We start from the raw sequence: 23,074 nt of genomic DNA, 5'->3' as shown, positions 1-23,074 counted from the left end.
CACAGGATCCTGTTAATTCCTTGTGCTGAGCACTGTTCCTTCCACATGGCTGTTGGCAGAGCTCTGGCCCCTGGACCACCACTGAGACCCCTCCTGGGCATGTGCCTTTGGGTCTGCCTGGCTCATCACAGAGAATGAAGCTCACAGAGAATGTGCCGCAGCTCGGACCCTGCCACCGCTGTATGCAAGCACCTCTCAGCCCCCTGCCTAATGGGGTGGGCTTGGGGCCACCATCTCCGGTGGCTTTGCGTCTGTTCTTCCAGCCCCTTCTCTCCACAAACACCAGACATCAACTTATTTCAACTTTATTTCCTGGCAAACTGCTACTGAACCTTCTAGAATCTGCTCAGTTGGGTGGCTCCCTCTGTGCACCCCTCCAGGCCCTGGTTCCCACCGTCTTCCCAGTGTGAATATCCTTCTAGTGCTACAGCCCACCCCACACAGCCCCAGGACAAGGTTTCCAGGCCTAGCTCCCTGTCAAGGCCAAGAGCCCTCGGGGATGGACTAGAACAGTCATTGTTGAGTGAAAACAAGTGTACCATGTGCTACACTGCGTGCATTACTGCCCAGCCCCAGATGATCAGGTGGACTCTTGGGCAGCCTTGCAGTTCTGAGTTTGCTCTGACATTCGCTGGGGTGGGTGACAAAGACTAGAAACATCTGGAAAAGACCTCTGCATTCTCTGCTTTAAGTTTGCTCAAGTTTAGAAATCATCAGAAACATCATAATAATGATTATGAGGTCATTTCAGCATCTCAACAGAACTCCAGGGGAAGTGCTGGGTATGGACATTCCATCGTGAGGAGGGGCCCTGTGACTGCAGATACTCAATGCCTTCCAAGTGCGCTGGTGCCACCTTCAAGTGACACTTCTCAGAGTGTCACCCAGTGGCCCAGAGGCTCCCTAGTGTGTAGTCCACCCTCACTTAGACACGGCGGCCTGTACCTGACATCCACACTCCCCACCTGCTGCCACCCACAGGAGCATTTCAGGGCATCACGAATTGGTGGCTTTTCTTTCCAGTTCAACAGGCATCTCCCAAGTCACCTGTGATGATTGCTTTTATATGTCCACGTGGCCACACTCATCTAGACATTGCTCTGAAGGTATTGTGGTTGTGGTTAATCTCTATCATCAGTTGACCTTAGGTGGAGGAGGTGACCTTTGATGATGTGAGTGAGCCCTGTCTAAGCAGGTGAAGGCATTGAGAGCAAAACCTGAGGTTTCCCAGAAAAGGAGAAATTTTGCCTCAAGGCTGCAGCTTCAGCTCCTGATTTCAGACCTGCTGGCCCCACAATCACTTGAGCCGATTTAAAAAATCTATCCATCAATCAATGTATCCATCCACCCATCAACTCACCTATTCATACATGTACTCATCCTTGCATCCATTCATCCCTCCCTCCTTCTTTCCCTCCTTCGTTCATTCTTCTCCTCCCCCCCTCCCTCCCTCCCTCCCTCCCTTCTCTTCTTTCCTCCTTCTTCCCCCAATCCCTTCCCTCCTTCCCTCCCTTCTCCCCATCCCCATCCACGGATCCATCCTATGGACCCCATCCTATGTGTCCCTGAAGACCCCCGAGTGGCATAGCATTCGTTTGCATGTGTGTGGCATTGGCAGGGAAGTCTGGGCAGGGGGTGGTCAGTGCAATGACTTGGGCCTGAAAGAATGAGGTTTTGGTGGTGAGCTCTTCCCCTGTGGAGCTGAATGTGCAGCCGTGTGTTTTGTTCACGGCTTCCTGCGTCTGCCCTCTAGAGGCCCACAGAAGCCTCGCACCTCCCTGGCCCGGCGTCTGCGGGTGAATTGTCTGAGCAGGAGCACAGCGGTTTAAGCTTCATGTTCTCCGGGCCCAGGTGAAATACTCTCACCCCCTCTGATGGCCACTTTCCAATCCTGTTATCCGCCCCCAGTCTTGTGATTTGTCCCACAGCAAACACTCCTTCCAGGTGTGAGTTGTGCCAAGGAACACTGTTTCGTTGTCACACATAGTACTTAGACTCAGTGAGTGAAGAGACACTTGGTCCCGGGCCCCCTTCTCTGCACACACTGCCCTGTGTGCTACAGCATGCCAGGCAGGGTGCCAGGACCGCAGGCCCGTGAAGACCATGGCGGCGGCTGTCTGAAGACCAGCTCACAGCAGGAGCTGCGCTGAGATCTTCTCCTGGGTGCTCATGCTGGGGCCCGAGGTCGTATGGAAAAGGCTTGTCCCCCTTGCTGGATGTCACAAGGCTCGGGTGAGTGGGTCAGAGCCATGTTCCCAGTGAGTTCCTGGTCAGTGTCAGCTCAACCACAGCAAAGGGCAGCCGGGCAGGGCACCAGGCTCCTGGCAGACCCACGGTGAGAGGCAGCTGCAGGCTCAGAACACAATTTACTGTGTTCAGTTCAGCCACAGAAAGATGAGATTCTAGAATTTAAATGCTAAGCATGGAGAGTCACCACTTCTCTGTCCAAAGGTCCCTCCATCCACCAGAGCACCGGGTCAGGCACCCGGGACATGCCCAGGAGTGGAGAGAAGAGGGGTCCTGAGGGTCCTCACCTTGTTAGAGCGGGACATGCCCAGGAGTGGAGAGAAGAGAGGTCCTGAGGGTCCTCACCTTGTTAGAGCGGGACATTCCCAGGAGTGGAGAGAAGAGGGGTCCTGAGGGTCCTCACCTTGTGAGAGTCACGTCTTCACTGCTCCTCCCCCATGGGATCTTTATGTAAATTAAGCCGCACACTTAGATTCCACATTTTTCTCAGATAGGCGCCAACAAGGGCTTTCTGCATGCCTAGGTGATGAAGTCAGAGGGTGGAAGGCTCATGTCTGGGAGAGGGGTCCCGCTAATAACCCCCTCCCCAACAGGGGTCCTGGGTGTAGACAGAGGCCTCCCCAGCCCAGGCCCTTGGCGCGCTGTGTGTGGAGGTGGGCGACCCTCTGTCCACCCTCGGGGAGAGGGTCTGCTTCCTGCCTTCCATGAGCCGCGCTGGGGCTAGCCAAGGCCTCTGCAGGAGGGGGAAGCACCGAGAGGGTTTCAGGGTTACAGTAGAGGGAGTTTAATTGGGCGACTGAGAGGTGAGGCAGTTAGGGAAGCAACCAAGCATCTCCACCATGCCCCCACCCTCAGAGGCCATGGAAGGTGGGGGGAGGAACGTGTGAGCCTCACCTAGCTAGATTTATAACTGCAGGAGGGGCTGCCAGGGGCCATGGCTGCAGGTGGATGGCTGGGAGGGCAGGGAGGGCCTGTGGAGCCACTGAGGCTGATGCCATCCCCTGGTCACCCAGGAGGAAGCCAGGCGGTAATGGGGACTGGGCAATTCCCTATTAGAGGTTGGTTCCCCAGGACAGGTGAGGCAAGGAAGGGCAGAGACTGGACCTGGAAAATCCAGCGTGAGCACAGCGCCCAGCCAGCTTCCAGGGAAGCGAGCGGGCAATGAAAACAGACAAGGAAGGGCAGAGACCCTGAGAAACTCACAGTTAGGTGGAAACACAGTCTTAAATGCAAGACACTTAGGCCAAGCATGACGGCTCACACCTGTCATCTCAGCATTTTGGGAGACCAAGATGGGAGAATCACTTGAGTCCTGGAGCTTGAGACCAGCCTGGGCAACGTAGTGAGACCTTGTCTTTACAAAGATAAAACATATATATTTAAAAAATGTTTTTAAAGCCACGTGGATAGAAGCTGCTTGGATGACCACATTAAGTGAATGGCCGCATCTGTGCACTGGCTCTGCAGCCCTGGGCAGCGACACAGAGACAGCAAGCAGAGCATCCATCACCAGGATTCTCAGGCAGGTGTTACACCAGAGCTCATGCGTGTCTGGCCCCAGGCTCTGAGCTGTGGCGCATTCTTCTTGCACATGCCCTGTAGGCTGGGTGAAATGTTGTCACTGAAGGTGAGCTAGGAAGTCACAGGGCAGGTTTCACAAGAGACACATCACAAAGACCCTGCTCATAAAACAGGATGTGGGAGAGAAGCCAGCCAAAACCAAGATGGTGGCAAAAGAAACCTCTGTTCATTATACACTAATTATAATGCATTTGCATATGCTCAATGACGTGCCTGGCAGCACCAAGACAGTTTACAGACGCCATGACAACGTCTGGAAGTTACCCTATGGGGTCTGAAGTGGGGAGGAATTCTCAGTTCTTGGGGAATTCCCTGCCTTTTTCCCAGAAAACTCATGAATAATCCACCTGTTGTTCGGCATATAATCAAGAAATAACCATAAAAATAGCCACCCTTTTATTCCTGTGCAGTAACCACCCATTTATTTCTTTACTTTCTTGATTAACCTGATTTCACTCTGTCCTCTTGCTCTTTTTTTTTTTTTTTGAGACAGAGTCTCGCCCTGTCACCAGGCTGGAGTGCAGTGGCATGAACTCAGCTCACTGCAACCTCCACCTCCCGGGTTCCAGCGATTCTCCTGCCTCAGCCTCCCGAGTAGCTGGGATTACAGATGTGCCCAACCACGTCCAGCTAATCTTTGTATTTTTAGTAGAGATGGGATTTCACCATGTTGGCCAGGCTGGTCTCAAAATCCTGACCTCAAGCAATCCACCTGCCTCGGCCTCCCAAAGTGCTGGGATTACAGGCGTGAGCCACTGTGCCCAGCCTGTCCTCTCACACTTGAATTCCTTCCTGCACGATACTAAGAACCCATGTGACCTCCCGGGATGAGCCCCGATTTGGGGGTTCACCCGTGATAAAGTAAGCTGGTGAACAGCAGGGAAGCACTCTGTGTCTGTAGCTTCCTGTGAGTATGCAATCATTTCAAAATTAAAAGTTTGTTAAAGCTATAAAAATTATAAAAGAAATTAATAAAAATCATTGTCTCAATCTTCACAACAATCATGAAGCTTGAAAATGAATTATTGTTTTGTTTACGCAGAAGAGGAACATGAGATACAGATGGGCTGAGTAAGCCCCCACAACGGCAGCAGGGGAGTGAAATGGAACCAGGGTCTCCAGCCCAGGCCACGCCCCCTCCCCGGGATGCCTGCTTGCTCTGAGCCCAGCGTTTCCATATGTGAAGTGTCTGCCGTGTTAGGGCAGCCGAGGACCCAGCATCCCAGGTTCTCTGTGCAGTGTTCATCACTTGCCCTCCAGATCTTCCCAACTCCCACCTCCCCAGCCGGCCTCCCCACTCCTGCGGAAGTAACTGCTGGGGCCCAGTACTCACTGTTGCCCCAAATGCCCAGCACTTAGCCCTCCTCGTGCAAGACTCAGCTCTAACCTCAGGTCCTTTGAAGGCTCCCACGCGCTGGCCCACCTGCGGGAAAAGCTGGTCTTCCTCTGTGCCCGTCGTGATGTCTCCGTCCCTTCTTCACCATCACGGCACTGAGTGCCTTACCTTCTCACCCACAGGGCCGTCTCCCCACCTGGACTGTTCGATCTGATGATTTTTATCAGCGTAGGTGCTGGTAACCACGAGGTAATGTGCTGATGGGGAACTGAAGGGTTAGTGAGTGGCTGGATGGCTCCTGCCATCCTGGCTGGTGGGGGCGTCCCCCCTGGACCGTGGACCCTGCTGGAGCAGGCATCTGATGCACCCCATGGCCCCCACCCAGTGCGTTCCCTGGAACACAGGCTTTGAAATGTGCAATGTGTGGATTCACGAGGCAGTGGCCAGGAGGGCTCGTGGGGCTTGCTGCCTTGGGGCAGAGGCAGGAAGGGCTGACAGAGGCTCTGGGCCCAGCTCTGCCATGTGGTCCTTGGCAGGCGCTTCTGCTCTTTGTGTCTTGGTCTCCCTGTCTGTTCAATGGAGCCCACCCCAGGTTCTGTGGGCCTCCAGAACCACCTAGAAAGAGCACCTCACGTAGGTGCAGGCACAAGGGGAGTGCCCACTCGCACAGCTACCTTCCAGCAAAGCCCACGCTGCCCATGTGCCCGCATTCCTTTGCACGATGGTTTTTCTTTTTTTCTTGTGCTCCCCACATTCCTGGGTCCCCAGCCTCCAGGTCACCCTCCTTATTATATCCAAATGAAAGGCTCCACCTCTTCAGCACCCCCCGTCCCCAGACATTTCCAGGAGGTGGCGGGACCCGAGTCGGATGCACCCCTGGCACCAGTTACCTCTGGGTCCTTCTCCCCTGTTCGCACGGTGCCCACATCCTTCAGCCCCCCACTTAACAAGGGGTTCCATCTTTACTGAGGATATGAGGGTGACAGGGACCACAGTTAGCATGGAGCTGCCATTATCTCAAAATCACAGGAAATTTTCTCTCTTTGTAAGTACCCTAAGTCTTCCCCACTGCAGGGAACATCTCACCCACCCCATCCTGGCACATAGACTGTCCTCTCTGGGGTCTTCCAGTATTCAGAACTGGTGGTCCCGAGGCTCCTTCCTCCCCTACCCTGGGCACCTAAAGCTCTTGTCTCCACAGCCCTCCAGGCAAAAACAGGAAATGCATGCTTATTGGGCAGAGTTGTCTGGTTCTGCTCCTTCCCTGCTGCCATTCCAGAAGAGGGCCGGCCTCCTGTGCATAGATGATAGGTAAGCAGGTGTGGTTTCCGAAATGTAGTCTCACCTGCTGGCATCTCTCCCATAGGCGATAGGGGTGCAGCAGCCTCCCCTAACACACTGGGCGGGCGCCTCGCTGGACAGGAGTCTCCCTAGCGGGGTGCCTCGTGCTCTTCTCCTCCCAGCCCCTTTCTCCTTCCTTTTCCAATAAAAAGGACCTCAAAACAATAGAGCTCAGTGCTGGTGATGAGATCAGTGTGCCTCTGCCCTCTGGGTGCCAGGGGAGAATCCCGCCATGCCTGGCTGTGTGTGTGCTAAGCACAGAGAACAAAGCAGAACATGTCTCAGCTAAAAGAAACTTCCTGAGAAATTCCAGCTGGAAAGCGCAGGAGTGACCGCAGGCTGCTAGATAAATGAGAGTTGACTTTATAGATGGCTCAGCTAAAAGAAACTTCCTGAGAAATTCCAGCCGGAAAGAGCAGGAGTGACCGCAGGCTGCTGACCGCAGGCTGCTAGATAAATGAGGATCGACTGCGTAGACGGGCAGGAAAGTTGCAGTGAGACAGGAGAGCAATGCTGGCTCTGGGTGCCCTGGGGTTGATAAATATTAATCTCTGTGGAGTAAATGGATGATGATGGAGCTTCCCCACAGAGAGAAGAACTAAGGCTTTGGATGCTTGGAGCAGATATTTCCATTATTATTAAGTTTGTTTTTTGTGGATTTAATTAGTACTTATTCAAACTCCATTCGTGATCTGTCATACTGCTCCCTCAAAGCCTAATTGGTTTTCCACATAAAATGTCACATAGTCTTACATCCACTGTGTGGCTGCTGGAAGTCTGTCGCTGTGCTCAGCAGGGGCTGGTTGTGGAGGTGAAATATGGCTTCTTGAGGAGGAACAGAGACTTGTAAACAGAAGGTTGTCAGCCTGGGCTTGGGAAGCATCAGAGCCAGCTGAGGACCTGTGAAGCCCTGGATGAGGCTCCACCCGCCATGTCTGATTCAGCAAGGATGTGCATGGCTGGCGGGTGCCCAGGCACCATGGATGCTGCTAGTCCCAACGTCACAGGCCCCCAAAACTGGAGTTCAGCCCGGGAGGCCTTGTGGGTTCTTCACTTGGAGCAGGAAGAAATTCAAGAGCGAGCGGGCAGAGTGAAGCGAAAGCAGGTTTATTAAGAATGTGGGCTGGGCCCGGTGGCTCACGCCTGGAATCCCAGCACTGTGGGAGGCCGAGGTGGGTAGATCACCTGAGGTCAGGAGTTCAAGACCAGCCTGGCCAACATGGTGAAACCCCATGTCTACTAAAAATACAAAAATTAGCTGGGCATGGTGGCGGGCGCCTGTAATCCCAGCTACTGGGGAGACTGAGGCAGGAGAATCTCTTGAACCTGGGAGGCGGAGGTTGCAGTGAGCCGAGACAGCGCCATTGCCCTCTAGCCTGGGTGACAGAGCGAGACTCCATCTCAAAAAAACAAAAAGAAAAGAAAAGGAAAGAAAGATGCAAAAGCCCCCATCTCCTCAAGAATAAATTATTTTTATAAAATACAAATTCTGGCCAAGCACAGTGGCTCATGCCTGTAATCCCAGCACTTTAGGAGGCCGAGGCAGGCAAATCACCTGAGGTCAGGAGTTTGAGACCAGCCTGGCCAACATGGTGAAACTCCATCACTACTAAAAATACCAAATTAGCCAGGTGTGGTGACACATGTCTGCAATCCCAGCCACTCAGGAAGCTGAGGCAGGAGAATCGCTTGAACCTGGGAGGCGGAGGTTGCAGTGAGCCGAGATCCTGCCACTGCACTCCAGCTGGGTAACGAGAGCGAAACTCTGTCTCAAACAAACAAACAAACAAAAACAAACAACAACAAAAAAACCCCCACATTTTGGGGAGCAGTCAGGGAACAGCATAGACGGTGGCGTGTCACTCTGCACAGGGCCCCGGGTGGAAGCGAATTTGAGCAGTGAGCAAGCACCCTCCCTCCACATGGGCAAGGACACTTCCTCTGCAGCCAAAAGCATGTGATGTGACGCTCAGCATGTGTTTGGCTAAAGGGGGTGAAAATCATAATTAGGTCCTGCCCCAAATGCCCCTATAATCCTTTATAACAAGTTAATTGCTTTAGGAATGACAGTGGGTGCACAGGCCACTTCCATTCAGGCCAGAGTCACTGTTGACTTGGCAAAACCAGACTCAGTCCCCGGTGGATGTTTTCTAGTTGTCAGGAGCTTCTGCACAAAATTACAGTAAATATGGCTCACATCACCTGGAAGCCAGAGAATGTCAGCTGTCGCACCCATAACCATTGGAACTTGAGCTGCAGACGTGTTTCCCACCCCCCACTATAGAATGAATGTGTTTGCTTTATGAGAAAATCCCAGGACCCTCATTTTTAAATTCAATCCAACTTCAAAAGAGTGAGCCTCTCCACCCAGAGGAGCTGAGTACATTTCTGCGCCATCTTCAAAGGCTCCATTCCAGCTGAGAGTCAAAACCTGGAGGTTTTTGCCCCAGGACTGCCAGACGTGTGGCTCCAGGGCAGTGGGTGGAGAAATTGGACTACCCTTCCCTCTTGGTCCAACACCACCTCAGGGTTGGCCCCATAGTGCAGACCCCAGAAGCCTGGCAGGTGGGAGCCCTCCACGTCTGCAGCTTGCAGAGGTGCACATGGCTTTCCTGATTGTCTGCAGGGCTGTCGTATGGGGAGCTCTGTTGCTTGGCTGGAGTGGGAAAGAGTGTGGATTTATAACCAGCTCTGACAGTTACCAGCTGCCTGACGTTGAACAATCTGACCACTCAGAACCTCAGAATCCTCATTTATGAAATGGGACTAATATCCCCCAGGACTGACATAAGGGCTACAAACAATTGCACGTGTATATGGGTTGGAAATATAAACAATGAAGGTTAGTACAAGCCTTCTGCCCTACCAGTCTTGACCTTTCTAAGGAATTAAACTTTCCATCTCAATAATGGGGGAAGGGATACAGGCTCTTCTTGGAAAAGGGAATTTAGGCCTTATGTGTTTAAAATGACTTCAACTTCACATTTCTAAACTTTTGACCTAGGAATCACACTACCAAAAGCATCTTGATTAACCAGTACAAGCTCCTGTTAGGATTTTTAATGACATTACTACCTTTGGTCCAAAATAGTGTTCAGGCACACTCTGCTCAAATTTACATGCAGACCACACTTCACAGCACAAAGCAGTAACATCATGGGTAGAAGAGACAGAAGTCCTATTATTGCCACTGAACTTCCTTCCTGTTGGTACCATCAGTCCCCCCTTCCCTCCCCTGTGGGAGCCTTGGGCCAGCCTTCATCAAGCACAAGAGCTCAAACAGCATGAAGGACTTGTGGGCCAGGCTCTTGCATTTTAGGAAATAAAACATCCACATTCCCATCAAGACACTGCGAGTGCACGGGTGTGAAGCAGGCGGTGGATGCATGGGGCCATGTGTCCTTGTCCTGTTTTTCTCTTGTCTTTAGAGGTGCTAAGTCCCCACTAGATTAGCTAGATACAGAGTGCTGATTAGTGCATCCACAAACCCCAAGCTAGACACAGAGTGCTGATTGGTGCATATACAATCCTCTGGCTAGACATAAAAGTTCTCCAAGTCCCCACCCGACTCAGGAGCCCAGCTAGCTTCGCCTAGTGGATCCCACGCCAGGGCCACTGGCAGAGCTGCCCGCCAGTCCTGCGCCACATGCCTTCACTCCTCAGCCCTTGGGCAGTTGATGGGACCGGGTGCCGCGGACCAGGGGACTGCACCCATTGGGAAAGCTTGGGCCATGCGGGAGCCCACCGCAGGGGGGCTTTGGCATGGCAGGCTGCAGGTCCTGAGCCTTGCCCCGTGGGGAGGCGGCTGAGGCCCGGGGAGAATTCAAGTGTGGCGTGGGCGGGCCGGCAGTGCTGGGGGACCTGGCGCTCCCTCCGCAGCTGCTGGCCCAGGTGCTAAGCCCCTCACTGCCCGGGGCCGGCGGTGCTGCTGGCCGCTCCGAGTAAGGAGCCCGCTGAGCCCACGCCCACCCAGAACTTGCGCTGGCCTGCGAGTGCCTTCCACAGCCCCGGTTCCCGCCTGCGCCTCTCCCTCCACACCCCCCCACAAGCAGAGGGAGCCAGCTCCGGCATTGGCTAGCCCAGAGAGGGTCTCCCACAGTGCAGTGGTGGGCTGAAAGGCTCCTCAAGCGTGGCCAGAGTAGGCGCCAAGGAGGTGCCGAGAGTGAGCAAGGGCTGCCAGCACGCTGTCACCTCTCACTGACGACATGTGCCCAAGGTGGTCAGAGCACAGTTTGGTTTTATACATTTTAGGGAGACATGAGAGATCAATCAACACATGTAAGATGAACATTGGGTTCCAAGACAGCCGAATAGAAACAGCTCCAGTCTACAGCTCCCAGCATGAGCGACGCAGAAGACGGGTGATTTCTGCATTTCCAACTGAGGTACTGGGTTCATCTCACTGGGGCTTATCGGACAGGGGGTTCAGCCCATGGAGCAGGGCGGGGCATTGCCTCACCTAGGAAGCACAAGAGGTTGGGGAATTCCCTTTCCTAGCAAAGGGAAGCCATGACATACGGTACCTGAAAAATCAGGACACTCCCACCCTAATACTGCGCTTTTCTAACCATCTTAGCAAATGGCACAACAGATTATATCCTGTGCCTGGCTCGGAGGGTCCTATGCCCACGGACCCTCGCTCGCTGCTAGCACAGCAGTCTGAGATCGAACTGCAAGGCGGCAATGAGGCTGGGGGAGGGGTGTCCACCATTGCTGAGGTTTGAGTAGGTAAACAAAGTGGCCAGGAAGCTCGAACTGGGTGAAGTCCACTGCAGCTCAAGGAGGCCTCTGTAGACTCCACCTCTGGAGGCAAGGCATAGCTGAACAAAAGGCAGCAGAAACTTCTGCAGACTTAAATGTCCCTGTCTGAGAGCTTTGAAGAGAGTAGTGGTTCTCCCAGCACAGAGCTGGAGATCTGAGAACAGACAGACTGCCTCCCCAAGTGGGTCCCTGACCCCCAAGTAGCCTAACTGGGAGACACCTCCCAGTAGGGGCCGACCGACACCTCATACAGCCGGGTGCCCCTCTGAGACGAAGCTTCCAGAGGAAGGATAAGGCAGCAACATTTGCCATTCTGCAATATTTGCTGTTCTGCAGCCTCCGCTGGTGATACCCAGGCAAACAGGGTCTGGAGGGGACCTCTAGGAAACTCCAACAGACCTGCAGCTGAGGGTCCTGACTGTTAGAAGGAAAACTAACAAACAGAAAGGACATCCACCCCAAAACCCCATCTGTACATCACCATCATCAAAGACCAAAGGTAGATAAAACCACAAAGATGAGGAGAAACCAGAGCAGAAAAGTTGAAAATTCTAAAAATCAGAGTGCCTCTTCTCCTCCAAAGGAAAGCAGCTCCTTGCCAGCAATGGAACAAAGCTGGATGGAGAATGACTTTGACGAGTTGAGAGAAGAAGGCTTCAGACAATCGGTAATAACAAACTTCTCCGAGCTAAAGGAGGATGTTCAAACCCATCGCAAAGAAGCTAAAAACCTTGAAAAAAGATTAGACGAATGGCTAACTAGAATAAACAGCATACAGAAGACCTTAAATGACCTGATGGAGCTGAAAACCATGTCATGAGAACTACATGACGCATGCATAAGCTTCAGCAGCTGATTCGATCAAGTGGAAGAAAGGGTATCAGTGATTGAAGATCAAATGAATGAAATGAAGCGAGAAGAGAAGTTTAGAGAAAAAAGAGTAAAAAGAAATGAACAAAGCCTCCAAGAAATATGGGACTGTGTGAAAAGACCAAATCTATGTCTGATTGGTGTACCTGAAAGTGACGAGGAGAATGGAACCAAGTTGGAAAACACTCTTCAGGATATTATCCAGGAGAACTTCCCCAGCCTAGCAAGGCAGGCCAACATTCAAATTCAGGAAATACAGAGAATGCCACAAAGATACTCCTCGAGAAGAGCAACTCCAAGACACATAATTGTCAGATTCACCAAAGTTGATATGAAGGAAAAAATGTTAAGGGCAGCCAAAGAGAAAGGTCGGGTTACCCACAAAGGGAAGCCCATCAGACTAACAGCGGATCTCTTCGCAGAAACTCTACAAGCCAGAAGAGAGTGGGGGCCAATATTCAACATTCTTAAAGAAAGGAATTTTCAACCCAGAATTTCACATCCAGCCAAACTAAGCTTCATAAGTGAAGGAGAAATAAAATCCTTTACAGACAAGCAAATGCTGAGAGATTTTGTCACCACCAGGCCTGCCCTAAAAGAGCTCCTGAAGGAAGCACTAAACATGGAAAGGAACACTGGTACCAGCCACTGCAAAAACATGCCAAATTTTAAAGACCGTCGATGCTAGGAAGAAACTGCATCAACTAACGAGCAAAATAACCAGCTAACATCATAACGACAGGATCAAATTCACACATAACAAAATTAACCTTAAATGTAAATGGGGTAAATGCTCCAATTAAAAGACACAGATTGGCAAATTTGATAGAGTCAAGACCCATCAGTGTGCTGTATTCAGGAAACCCATCTCACATGCAGAGACACACATAGGCTCAAAATAAAGGGATGGAGGAAGATCTACCAAGCAAATGGAAAACAAAAGAAGGCAGGGGTTGCAGTCCTAGTCTCTGATAAAACAGACTTTAAACCAACAAAGATCAAAAGAGACAAAGAAGGCCATTACATAATGGTAAAGGGATCAATTCAACAAGAAGAGCTAACTATCCTAAATATATATGCACCAAATACAGGAGCACCCAGATTCATAAAGCAAGTCCTTAGAGACCTAAAAGAGACTTAGACTCCCACACAATAATAATGGGAGACTTTAACACCCCACTGTCAACATTAGACAGATCAACGCGACAGAAAGTTAACAAGGATATCCAGAAATGGAACTCAGCTCTGCACCAAGTGGACCTAAGAGACATCTACAGAACTCTCCACCCCAAATCAACAGAATATACATTCTTCTCAACACTACATCACAGTTATTCCAAAATTGACCACATAGTTGGAAGTAAAGCACTCCTCAGAAAATGTAAAAGAACAGAAATTATAACAAACTGTCTCTCAGACCACAGTGCAATCAAACTAGAACTCAGGATTCAGAAACTCACTCAAAACCGCTCAACTACATGGAAACTGAACAACCTGCTCCTGAATGACTACTGGGTACATAACAAAATGAAGGCTGAAATAAAGATGTCCTTTGAAACCAATAAGAACAAAGACACAATATACCAGAATCTCTGGGACACATTTAAAGCAGTGTGTAGAGGGAAATTTATAGCACTAAATGCCCACAAGAGAAAGCAGGAAAGATCAAAAATTGACATCCTAACATCACAATTAAAAGAACTAGAGAAGCAAGAGCAAACATATTCTAAAGCTAGTAGAAGGCAAGAAATAACTAAGATCAGAGCAGAACTGATGGAGATAGAGACATAAAAAACCCTTCAAAAAATCAATGAATCCAGGAGCTTTTTTACTGAAAAGCTCAACAAAATTGATAGACTGCTAGCAAGACTAATAAAGAAGAAAATAGAGAAGAATCAAATAGATCCAATAAAAAATGATAAAGGGGATATCACCACCAATCCCACAGAAATACAAATTCCCATCAGAGAATACTATAAACACCTCTACGCAAGTAAACTAGAAACTCTAGAAGAAACGGATAAATTCCTGGACACATACACCCTCCCAAGACTAAACCAGGAAGAAGTTGAATCCCTGAATAGACCAATAGCAGGTTCTGAAATTGAGGCAATAATTAATAGCCTACCAACCAAAAAAAGTCCAGGACCAGATGGATTCACAGCTGAATTCTACCAGAGGTACGAAAAAGAGCTGGTACCATTCCTTCTGAAACTATTCCAATCAATAGAAAAAGAGGGAATCCTCCCTAATTCATTTTATGAGGCCAACATCATCCTGATACCAAAGTCTGGCAGAGACACAACAAAAAAAGAGAATTTTAGACCAATGTCCTTGATGAACATCGATGCAAAAATCCTCAATAAAGTACTGGCAAACCAAATCTAGCAGCACATCAAAAAGCTTATCCACTATGATCAAGTGGGCTTCATCCCTGGGATGCAAGGCTGGTTCAACATACACAAATCAACAAATGTAATCCATCATATAAACAGAACCAAAGACAAAAACCACATGATTATCTCAATAGATGCAGAAAAGGCCTTTGACAAAATTCAACAGCAGTTCATGCTAAAAACTCTCAATAAACTAGGTATTGATGGGACCTATCTCAAAATAATAAGAGCTATTTATGACAAACCCACAGCCAATATCAACTGAATGGGCAAAAACTGGAAGCATTCCCTTTGAAAACTGGCACAAGACAGGGATGCCCTCTCTCACCACTCCTATTCAACATAGTGTTGGAAGTTCTGGCCAGGGCAATCAGGCAGGAGAAAGAAATAAAGGGTATTCAATTAGGAAAAAGGAAGTCAAATTGTCCGTGTTTGCAGATGACATTACTGCATATTTAGAAAACCCCATCGTCTCAGCCCCAAATCTCCTTAAGCTGATAAGCAACTTCAGCAAATCTCAGGATACAAAATCAATGTGCAAAAATCACAAGCATTCCTCTACACCAATGAGAGACAAACAGAGCCAAATCATGAGTGAACTCCCATTCACAGTTGCTTCAAAGAGAATAAAATACCTAGGAATCAAACTTAGAAGGGATGTGAAGGACCTCTTCAAGGAGAACTACAAACCACTGCTCAATGAAATAAAAGAGGACATAAACAAATGGAAGAACATTCCATGCTCATGGATAGGAAGAATCAATATTGTGAAAATGACCATACTGCCCAAGGTAATTTATAGATTCAATGCCATCCCCATCAAGCTACCAACGACTTTCTTTGCAGAATTGGAAAAAACTACTTTAAAGTTCATATGGAACCAAAAAAGAGCCCACATTGCCAAGACAATCCTAAGCAAAAAGAACAAAGCTGGAGGCATCACGCTACCTGACTTCAAACTATACTACAAGGCTACAGTAACCAAAACAGCATGGTACTGGTACCAAAACAGAGATATAGACCAATGGAACAGAATAGAGCCCTCGGAAATAATACCACACATCTGTAAGCATCTAATCTTTGACAAACCTGACAAAAACAAGAAATGGGGAAAGGATTCCCTATTTAATAAATGGTGCTGGGAAAACTGGCTAGCCATATGTAGAAAGCTGAAACTGGATCCCTTCCTTACGTGTTATACAAAAATTAATTCAAGATGGATTAAAGACTTAAATGTTAGACCTAAAACCATAAAAACCCTAGAAGAAAACCTAGGCAATACCATTCAGGACATAGGCATGGGCAAGGACTTCATGACTAAAACACCAAAAGCAATGGCAACAAAAGCCAAAATTGACAAATGGGATCTAATTAAACTAAAGAGTTTCTCCACAGCAAAAGAAACTACCATCAGAGTGAACAGGCAACCTACTGAATGGGAGAAAATTTTTACAATCTACCCATCTGACAAAGGGCTAATATCCAGAATCTACAAAGAACTTAAAGAAATTTACAAGAAAAAAATCAAACAACCCCATCAAAAAGTGGGCAAAGGATATGAACAGACACTTCTCAAAAGAAGACATTTATGCATCCAACAGACACATGAAAAAATGCTCCTCATCACTGGTCATTAGAGAAATGCAAACCAAAACCACAATGAGATATCATCTCACATCAGTTAAAATGGTGATCATTAAAAAGTCAGGAAACAAGAGGTGCTGGAGAGGATGTGGAGAAATAGGAACACTACACTGTTGATGGCACTGTAAACTAGTTCAAGAATTGTGGAAGACAGTGTGGCAATTCCTCAAGGATCTAGAACTAGAAATACCATTTGACCCAGCCATCCCATTATTGGGTATATATCCAAAGGATTATAAATCATGCTGCTATAAAGACACATGCACACATATGTTTATTGTGGCACTATTCACAATAGCAAAGACTTGGAACCAACCCAAATGTCCATCAATGATAGATTGGATTAAGAAAATGTGGCACATATACACCATGGAATACTATGCAGCCATAAAAAAGGACGAGTTCATGTCTTTGTAAGGACATGAATGAAGCTGGAAATCATCATTCTGAGCAAACTATCGCCAGGACAGAAAACCAAACAGCATGTTCTCACTCACAGGTGGGAATTGAACAATGAGAACACTTGGACACATGTTGGGGAACATCACACACCAGGGCCTGTCGTGGGGTAAGGGGAGTGGGAAGGGATAACATTAGGAGATATACCTAATGTAAATGATGAGTTAACGGGTGCAGCAAACCAACATGGCACATGTATACATATGTAACAAACCTGCATGTTGTGCCCATGCACCCTAGAACTTAAAGTATAATAATAATAAAAAAGAAAAGATGAACATTGGTTCAGTCCAGAAAGGTGGGACAACTGGAAGCAGGGGAGGGCCTTCCAGGTCACAGGTAGATAAAAGAAAAGTGGTTGCATTCTTTTGGGTTTCTGATGAGCCTGTCCAAAGGAGGCAATCAGATATGCATGTATCTCAGTGAGCAGAGGGGGGACCATGAATAGAACAGGAGGCAGCTTTGCTCTAAGCAGTTCCCAGCCTGACTTTTCCCTTTAGCCTATGATTCTGGGGTCCTGAGATGTTTTCCTTTCACAGAGCCCTATCCTCCGATACCTGGGAATGAGACCTCGCTGGAACACGGGGCTGCTGCAGATGTAGTCAAGATGAACTCGTACCAGAGAACCCGGGGACCTGAACCCAGTGACTGGCGTCCTTTTGAAAAGACGGAAGGCAGAGATGCAGAGGCCAAGGCCATGAGAGGCCGAGGCAGAGGCCTGGCCAGGGGTCTGTGGGATCCCCAGCCACAAGGCGGCTGAAGACATCCTGGAGGAAGCATTCTCCCCAGGCTGCAGAGGGAGCAGGGCGCGCCCAAGCCCTACCTTGGACTGCAGGCTTCTGAACCCTGTAGTTGAAGGCTGTAGTTTGCAGCTCTTTGTTACAGCAGCCACAGGGAATGCGCCTCCAGCCTGTCTGGAAGTCAGTTCTTCCCACAGGGTGTTCAAGGTCAGGTGGGCTGCTCCCAGAGGAGCAGGTGCGGGCAGAGACCACAGGCTGCTGGAGGGAAGGGGATCCCCAGCCTTTGCTGAGGCTCTGTCCCACTTCTGTTTGTCGTATTTTAGCCATTTGGGGTGCACCTAACCACTGAGCTTATTCTTTCTCTAGCTTCCTACCTCCACCACCCAGACCGTCCCGCTGTGCAGCAGCCAGGCAGCGCCTCTCTTCGGGGCCTCTCCCCCAGTCCCCCTGCTGAGCTCTGGACACTCTGGGATGGACACCCCGCTCAGATCAGGCAGGGTCTGGGTCAGGCAGGGGCCAGGGGCTTAGCCGGCAGTGGCCTGAGCCCAGGCAGCTCGCTGAGGAGGGACGGCAGGGAGAGACTTGGGTGTCCACCCTGCCTCATGGGCTGCTGACCCTCCCCACACTCCATCCTGCCCTTCTGCCCTCCTGCCCTGGCTGCCACCTTGTCCCCTGGACTGGCTCTCAGAACAGCCGAGCACATGGGGGATGGCCCAGAGGGGTCCCGGCCCCCGACCAGGTAGGCATCTCTGGGTCAGCTGTGCCCCAGGGGGATGGGTTGAGTCTCAGACCGGCCAGTGCCCCAGGGACCCCTTTCCTTTCACTTACAGGAGAGTTCCTCTGTCTCACTGCCTGGGGGAAAAACCAGCTGAGCCTGTCATGCAGATTTTCTAGGGAGCTGGGCCTGCAGGAGGCCTGGCTTTTGCCCTCTGCTCCTGGGAGGTGACCTCTCCGCGGGCCCTCAGAATCTCTTGACTGATAAGAGCGTCTTTCTTTACCTGGGGCCGTGGGCCACCCTGGAGAGCCGATGCTTACAGTGTGACTTGTGGTGGGGCCCAGCCTCAGGCGGACCTGCAGGCACCTGCAGCACCGGATCCCCAGAGTCCGAGCCCGCCCCACCCCCCACGCCCTCCGTGGGGCTGGTGCGGCCTCCCAGGTGCTGGTCCCCCAGCACTTACCACTAAGCCGCCGCACCTGCTTCCTTCTTATTCACCCTGGCCCTGCCTCTGCCTCTCCACACCACCAGGCTTGAGTTAACTCACACCTCCTTCCTCTGTATCGTCTCTGCAGTATTTCTCAAATGTACTAAAAAATCGTAAGAATGACTTTCTGTGGATGTTTGTTAAAAGCATTTCCCAAGCCCCTCTCCTAAAAAATCGGAGTCAGTAAGTGTGGGGTGGGGGTAGAGGGAGGTGGGGGAGGTGACTTTTTTTTTTTTTTTTTTTTTTTTTACAGGTAAGAGGAGAAACAATTTGGTATCAAAAGAGCGTCCTGACTGGCCTCCCTGCCTCCAGCAGCCCATCCAATCCACGGCCACTCACTCCAGCAGCCCATCCAATCCACGGCCACTCACTCCAGAAGCCCATCCAATCCGCGGCCACTCACCCTTTCCAAGGCCAGCGCTCGGATGATGCTGTAGCCTCAGTCCCGGCCTCTGTCAAAGGCCCTCCAGCCCCTGACGCCAGGCCACCTTTGAGCTCCTCTTCTAAGTGCCCCCTTTAGTATCTTGCACACGGCTGTCCCCGTGTGAGCAGCTGGTGTGAGTAGAGCGTAGGGAGCTTATTTGGCAATCTCTTCGATGATCCTTGTGCGTGTCTACTGACCTGTGTTTGGCACACGACGTAAATGGAAACCCAGAGAAAGTTGACCAGCCTTCCAAGGTGGCGCAGCTGGTAAATGGCGGTGCCTAGATTCAAATCCGGCTCTCCGCGGTTCCACAGCCTGGGCCTGCTTCCCCTTCCAGGAGGGCTTGAGTTTGGGTGACTGATCTGCCAGCACCACTGACATGCTCCTATTTCATGCTGCTCCCTCTGCAGCTCTACCCATTCTTCAAGGCCCAGGGTGGGCGGGCACAGTGGCTCACACCTGTAATTCTAGCACTTTGGGAGGCCAGGGTGGGAGGATTGCTTGAGGTCAGGAGTTCCAGACCAGCCTGGGCAGCATAATGGGACCCTGCCTCTACATAAAATTTAAAAACAAATTAACTGAGCATGGAGGTGCACACCTGTGCTCCCAGCTACTCAGAAGGCTGAGGCAGAAGGATTGCTTGAGACCAGGAGGCTGAGGCTGCAGTGAGCTATGAAACTGTGCCATTGCCCTCCAGCCTGGGTGACGGAGTGAGACCCCATCTCTACAAAACAGTTAAAAAATTAGCTAGGCATGGCCGGGCTCGGTGGCTCACGCCTGTAATCCCAGCACTTTGGGAGGCCGAGGCGGGCAGATCGCGAGGTCAGGAGATCAAGACCATCCTGGCTAACACGGTGAAACCCCGTCTCTACTAAAAATACAAAAAAATTAGCCAGGTGTGGTGGCGGGGGCCTGTAGTCCCAGCTACTCAGGAGGCTGAGGCAGCAGAATGGTGTGAACCTGGGAGGTGGAGCTTGCAGTGAGCTGAGATCATGCCACTGCACTCCAGCCTGGGTGACAGAGCAAGACTCCGTCTCAAAATAGTAATAATTAATAATAATAATAATTAGCTAGGCACAGTGTGTGCACCTGTGGTCTCAGCTACTTGAGAGGCTGAGGAAGGAGGACTGCTTGAGCCCAGGAGGTAGAGGCTGCAGTGAACTATGATCACGCTGCTGTAAGCCAGCCTGGGTGACAGAGCAAAACCTTGTCTCAAAAAAGAAAAAGACTCAGGACCCGTCCATGAACCGCATTTCCATTTCCACTGAACCTGAGGAATCCCCATCCTCGCTCTTTTACAGGCTCCCAAAATGGGGTTTTGTGTCAGCATGATATCCTTGGGCACATATCCAATCTCCCTTCGTGGATTTTGAGGCAAAGATTGGCGCTTCTGTTGCTTCCCGTGAGGGATCTTGGCTAACTGGAGTTGGAAATCAATAGCACTGGGAGTCCTAAAGGGAGTTAAAGGTTCTAGATTTGAGGGTCAAGAAATAAATGGGGAAAAAAACTATTAAAATATTACATTATTTTGAGCTGAAGTTCATACCTGCATTAATTCTAACCTAATCTTCGTTGATGTTTCACAAGTCTGCTCTTACAAAACCTGGTTGGCTTGGGCTGATTTGTTGAGATGCCCAGAGGAATCTATTCTACTTTCCCTCTTAAAACCCCAATGCTAAACACGTGGGACTCCTGACCCTCCCGAGGTTGACTTGGAAGCTGCAACCCTGGCTCTTTCTCTGCTAAAAGGCCTGCTCAGGAGAGCTCAGGTGAGTGCCTGGTGAGATGCTGCCCCCTGGTGGTGATCCTCTTCTTAGTCCCAGGTGCCCAAGGTGGACCTTGCCCACGTCCGCAGGGAAGTAGTTCATGTAAGGTGGGTACTACGCTGGAGAGCCACAGCGGGAAACAGCTGTGCTTCTAGAAACCCCGTCCAGTGAGATGTGTGTCTCTTGGATGGGTCTGACTAGGAGAAGTGGGCGAGCTCTTGCGTGTGTCTTTGAGGTGAGGGTTACAGCCCTGAGCATCTGAACACAGCCAGGGCTGGGAATGGCTGAGGAAACAACTCTCCTCACTCGCTGCCAGGCTCTTTCCTTCCACCTCTGCTGCCCGCAAACCCAGTTTCTTCTGTCAAGAAAGCCAGAGGGGACCACGCTTTCCCACCCTCTTGGAGAGTATGCAGGTGGGAGTTGGGTCTGGGCTCCTGCAACCCTAAAGCGATCATGGCTGTCACTCATGTACAGACAAGGCCAGAGCTTCCTGTCCTTTGAAATCAATGCTTATGAATATTTTTCCCCAGAACAGGAATGAGTGGTCAATGTAGAAAAATTGGTGAATAAATTCAAGCAAAATTTTTAAAACATGAAAGGCACACATCAAGAATACCATTTTTTTCTATTCTGTATTTATGAGAGTGCACATTTTTCTTATTCGCACTTGTGCGTGGGGCCCGGGTGTCCCACCATCCAGGCCCCTCTTCTTCCCCTCTGCCCAGACTCCCCAGCCCCGTCTGGAAACCACTGGGGGAAGTGAGCATGCCCTTCTGGCTAGAATGTTCTGGCCACCTCAGGAGGCCAGGCAGAGGGGAAGGCTGTGGGGCCTGGTCTCGAGGAATAGGTGGGAGAGGCGGGTAGACACCTGGTGTGGAGTTCGAACAAGTGAGATTTCTTTGGGCATCTCAAGTTCAAGTCTGAGGCCCAAAGTCGTTCCAATGAGGACAAGGTGCTGGTGAAGGTGGCCTGGTGGGGGTCTCGGACGGCAGCCGCCACTCAGCCCCGGAGGTCCCAGAGGCAGGGCTGGGGTGGCCACGCTACTCACTGAGGCTGTGGTCACAGTGACCACAGCTGCTTAGGGGGAGGGTGCCAGGTCAGATCCTGCATCCACCACTCAAAGCTGGGCACTGTGAGGCTGGTTCTCTAATCTCTGTGTCTCTGTGTGATGTGTGTGACCGGGAGGGAGCCATGTGGGGTCTGAGTGAACTGAAGCCCCAACAGTACCAGAGCACCCTGTGAGTACATCTAATGGGTTCACAAGCACAGACGCAGTGCCAGGCCAGGCTTGGCATCACCATGGAGGCCCCCATGAATTCATCTAATGGGCTCACACACACAGACGCAGCGCCAGGCCAGGCTTGGCATCACCATAGGGGCTTCTAGCTAAGGTGCTAAAGTTCGAGTTGGCGAGGTGTCACGGGAAACACACCTCCTCCCAACCCACGCCTCACAAATCTCTCCACAAATGTGGAAGGGAACGGCAACAACTGAGTTTCAGAAAACTCATTCAGCCAAAGTGCGGAAAGCAGCAGCAGCAACCAAGAGCAGATGGCAAAGACAGAAAGAAGTCTCTCATTTTCCCACAGCTGGGGTCAGAGGTTGTGCAGTTTGGAGTCAGGGGACAAGCTGGGCCCTCCTCCTCCCAGAAAACAGGGAGAGGGACGTGGTCTTCCTTGGTGGTGACTTTTCAAGGAGATGGCTCTTGGGTCCTTGAGAAAACTTTCTGGATACCTGAATCTGGCCAGAGGCTTCTGTAGCCATTAAACAGATTTACATACATTAGAAAAAGAAAGAAAGAAAGAATATCTGTAGGGAAAGGGAAAGAGGAAGGATCTTATCTTCAGTAATAAGAATGCAGCCTCTCACTGTACTTTGTATTTGTCCTGGCACTGGGAGCTGGTTAGGGTGCATGTTCCCAGGCTGCACCCCAGAGGCCCCTGGATAGAATCTGCAGGAAGAGGGTGGCCACTGTTCACACGAGGCACCTCCTGCCTCTGGTCCTTTCTACAGCAGCAGTGGAACTCTGGTCTCAGGTGGAATGCACTGGACCCTCCCTAGCACTGGGTACAACTCTGGTATTGGGTGGAACACACTAGACCCTCTCTTGTACTGGTGGAACTCTGGTCTTGGGTGGAATGCACTGGACCCTCCCTTCTTGCTGCCCCTGAGGAATGTTCTGGGATGAACCACAAATGGGGACCATAGAGGGCACCTGACAGAGGGGTGCTTGGTGTCACCAGGATCCCAAGGGCCTGACATTGGAGCCAAGGGCAGTGCATGTAAAGAGGCCTAAGTGAATGGCGG

At 50.5% G+C, this 23,074-nt stretch overlaps 2 long non-coding RNA genes across 2 annotated transcripts; both read left to right on the top strand.

The window, feature by feature from the left end:
* The first annotated feature begins 772 nt into the window (after positions 1–772).
* Positions 773–4,830, top strand: LOC129142314 (uncharacterized). Its single transcript, XR_008545410.2, has 2 exons — positions 773–2,232; positions 3,646–4,830. It is a non-coding gene; the product is annotated as an uncharacterized LOC129142314 (long non-coding RNA).
* Positions 4,831–5,346: 516 nt separating this feature from the next.
* On the top strand, positions 5,347–18,692 carry LOC134807846 (uncharacterized). The gene is made up of 4 exons (XR_010149232.1): positions 5,347–5,413; positions 6,366–6,475; positions 10,757–10,890; positions 17,175–18,692. It is a non-coding gene; the product is annotated as an uncharacterized LOC134807846 (long non-coding RNA).
* The last annotated feature ends 4,382 nt before the right edge of the window (positions 18,693–23,074 follow it).

The sequence above is a fragment of the Pan troglodytes genome, chromosome 12 (assembly GCF_028858775.2).
Source record: "Pan troglodytes isolate AG18354 chromosome 12, NHGRI_mPanTro3-v2.0_pri, whole genome shotgun sequence".
NCBI lineage: Eukaryota > Metazoa > Chordata > Mammalia > Primates > Hominidae > Pan > Pan troglodytes.
The sequence above is the reverse complement of the archived record's forward strand: the minus strand, read 5'-3'. Positions and strand labels throughout refer to the sequence as shown.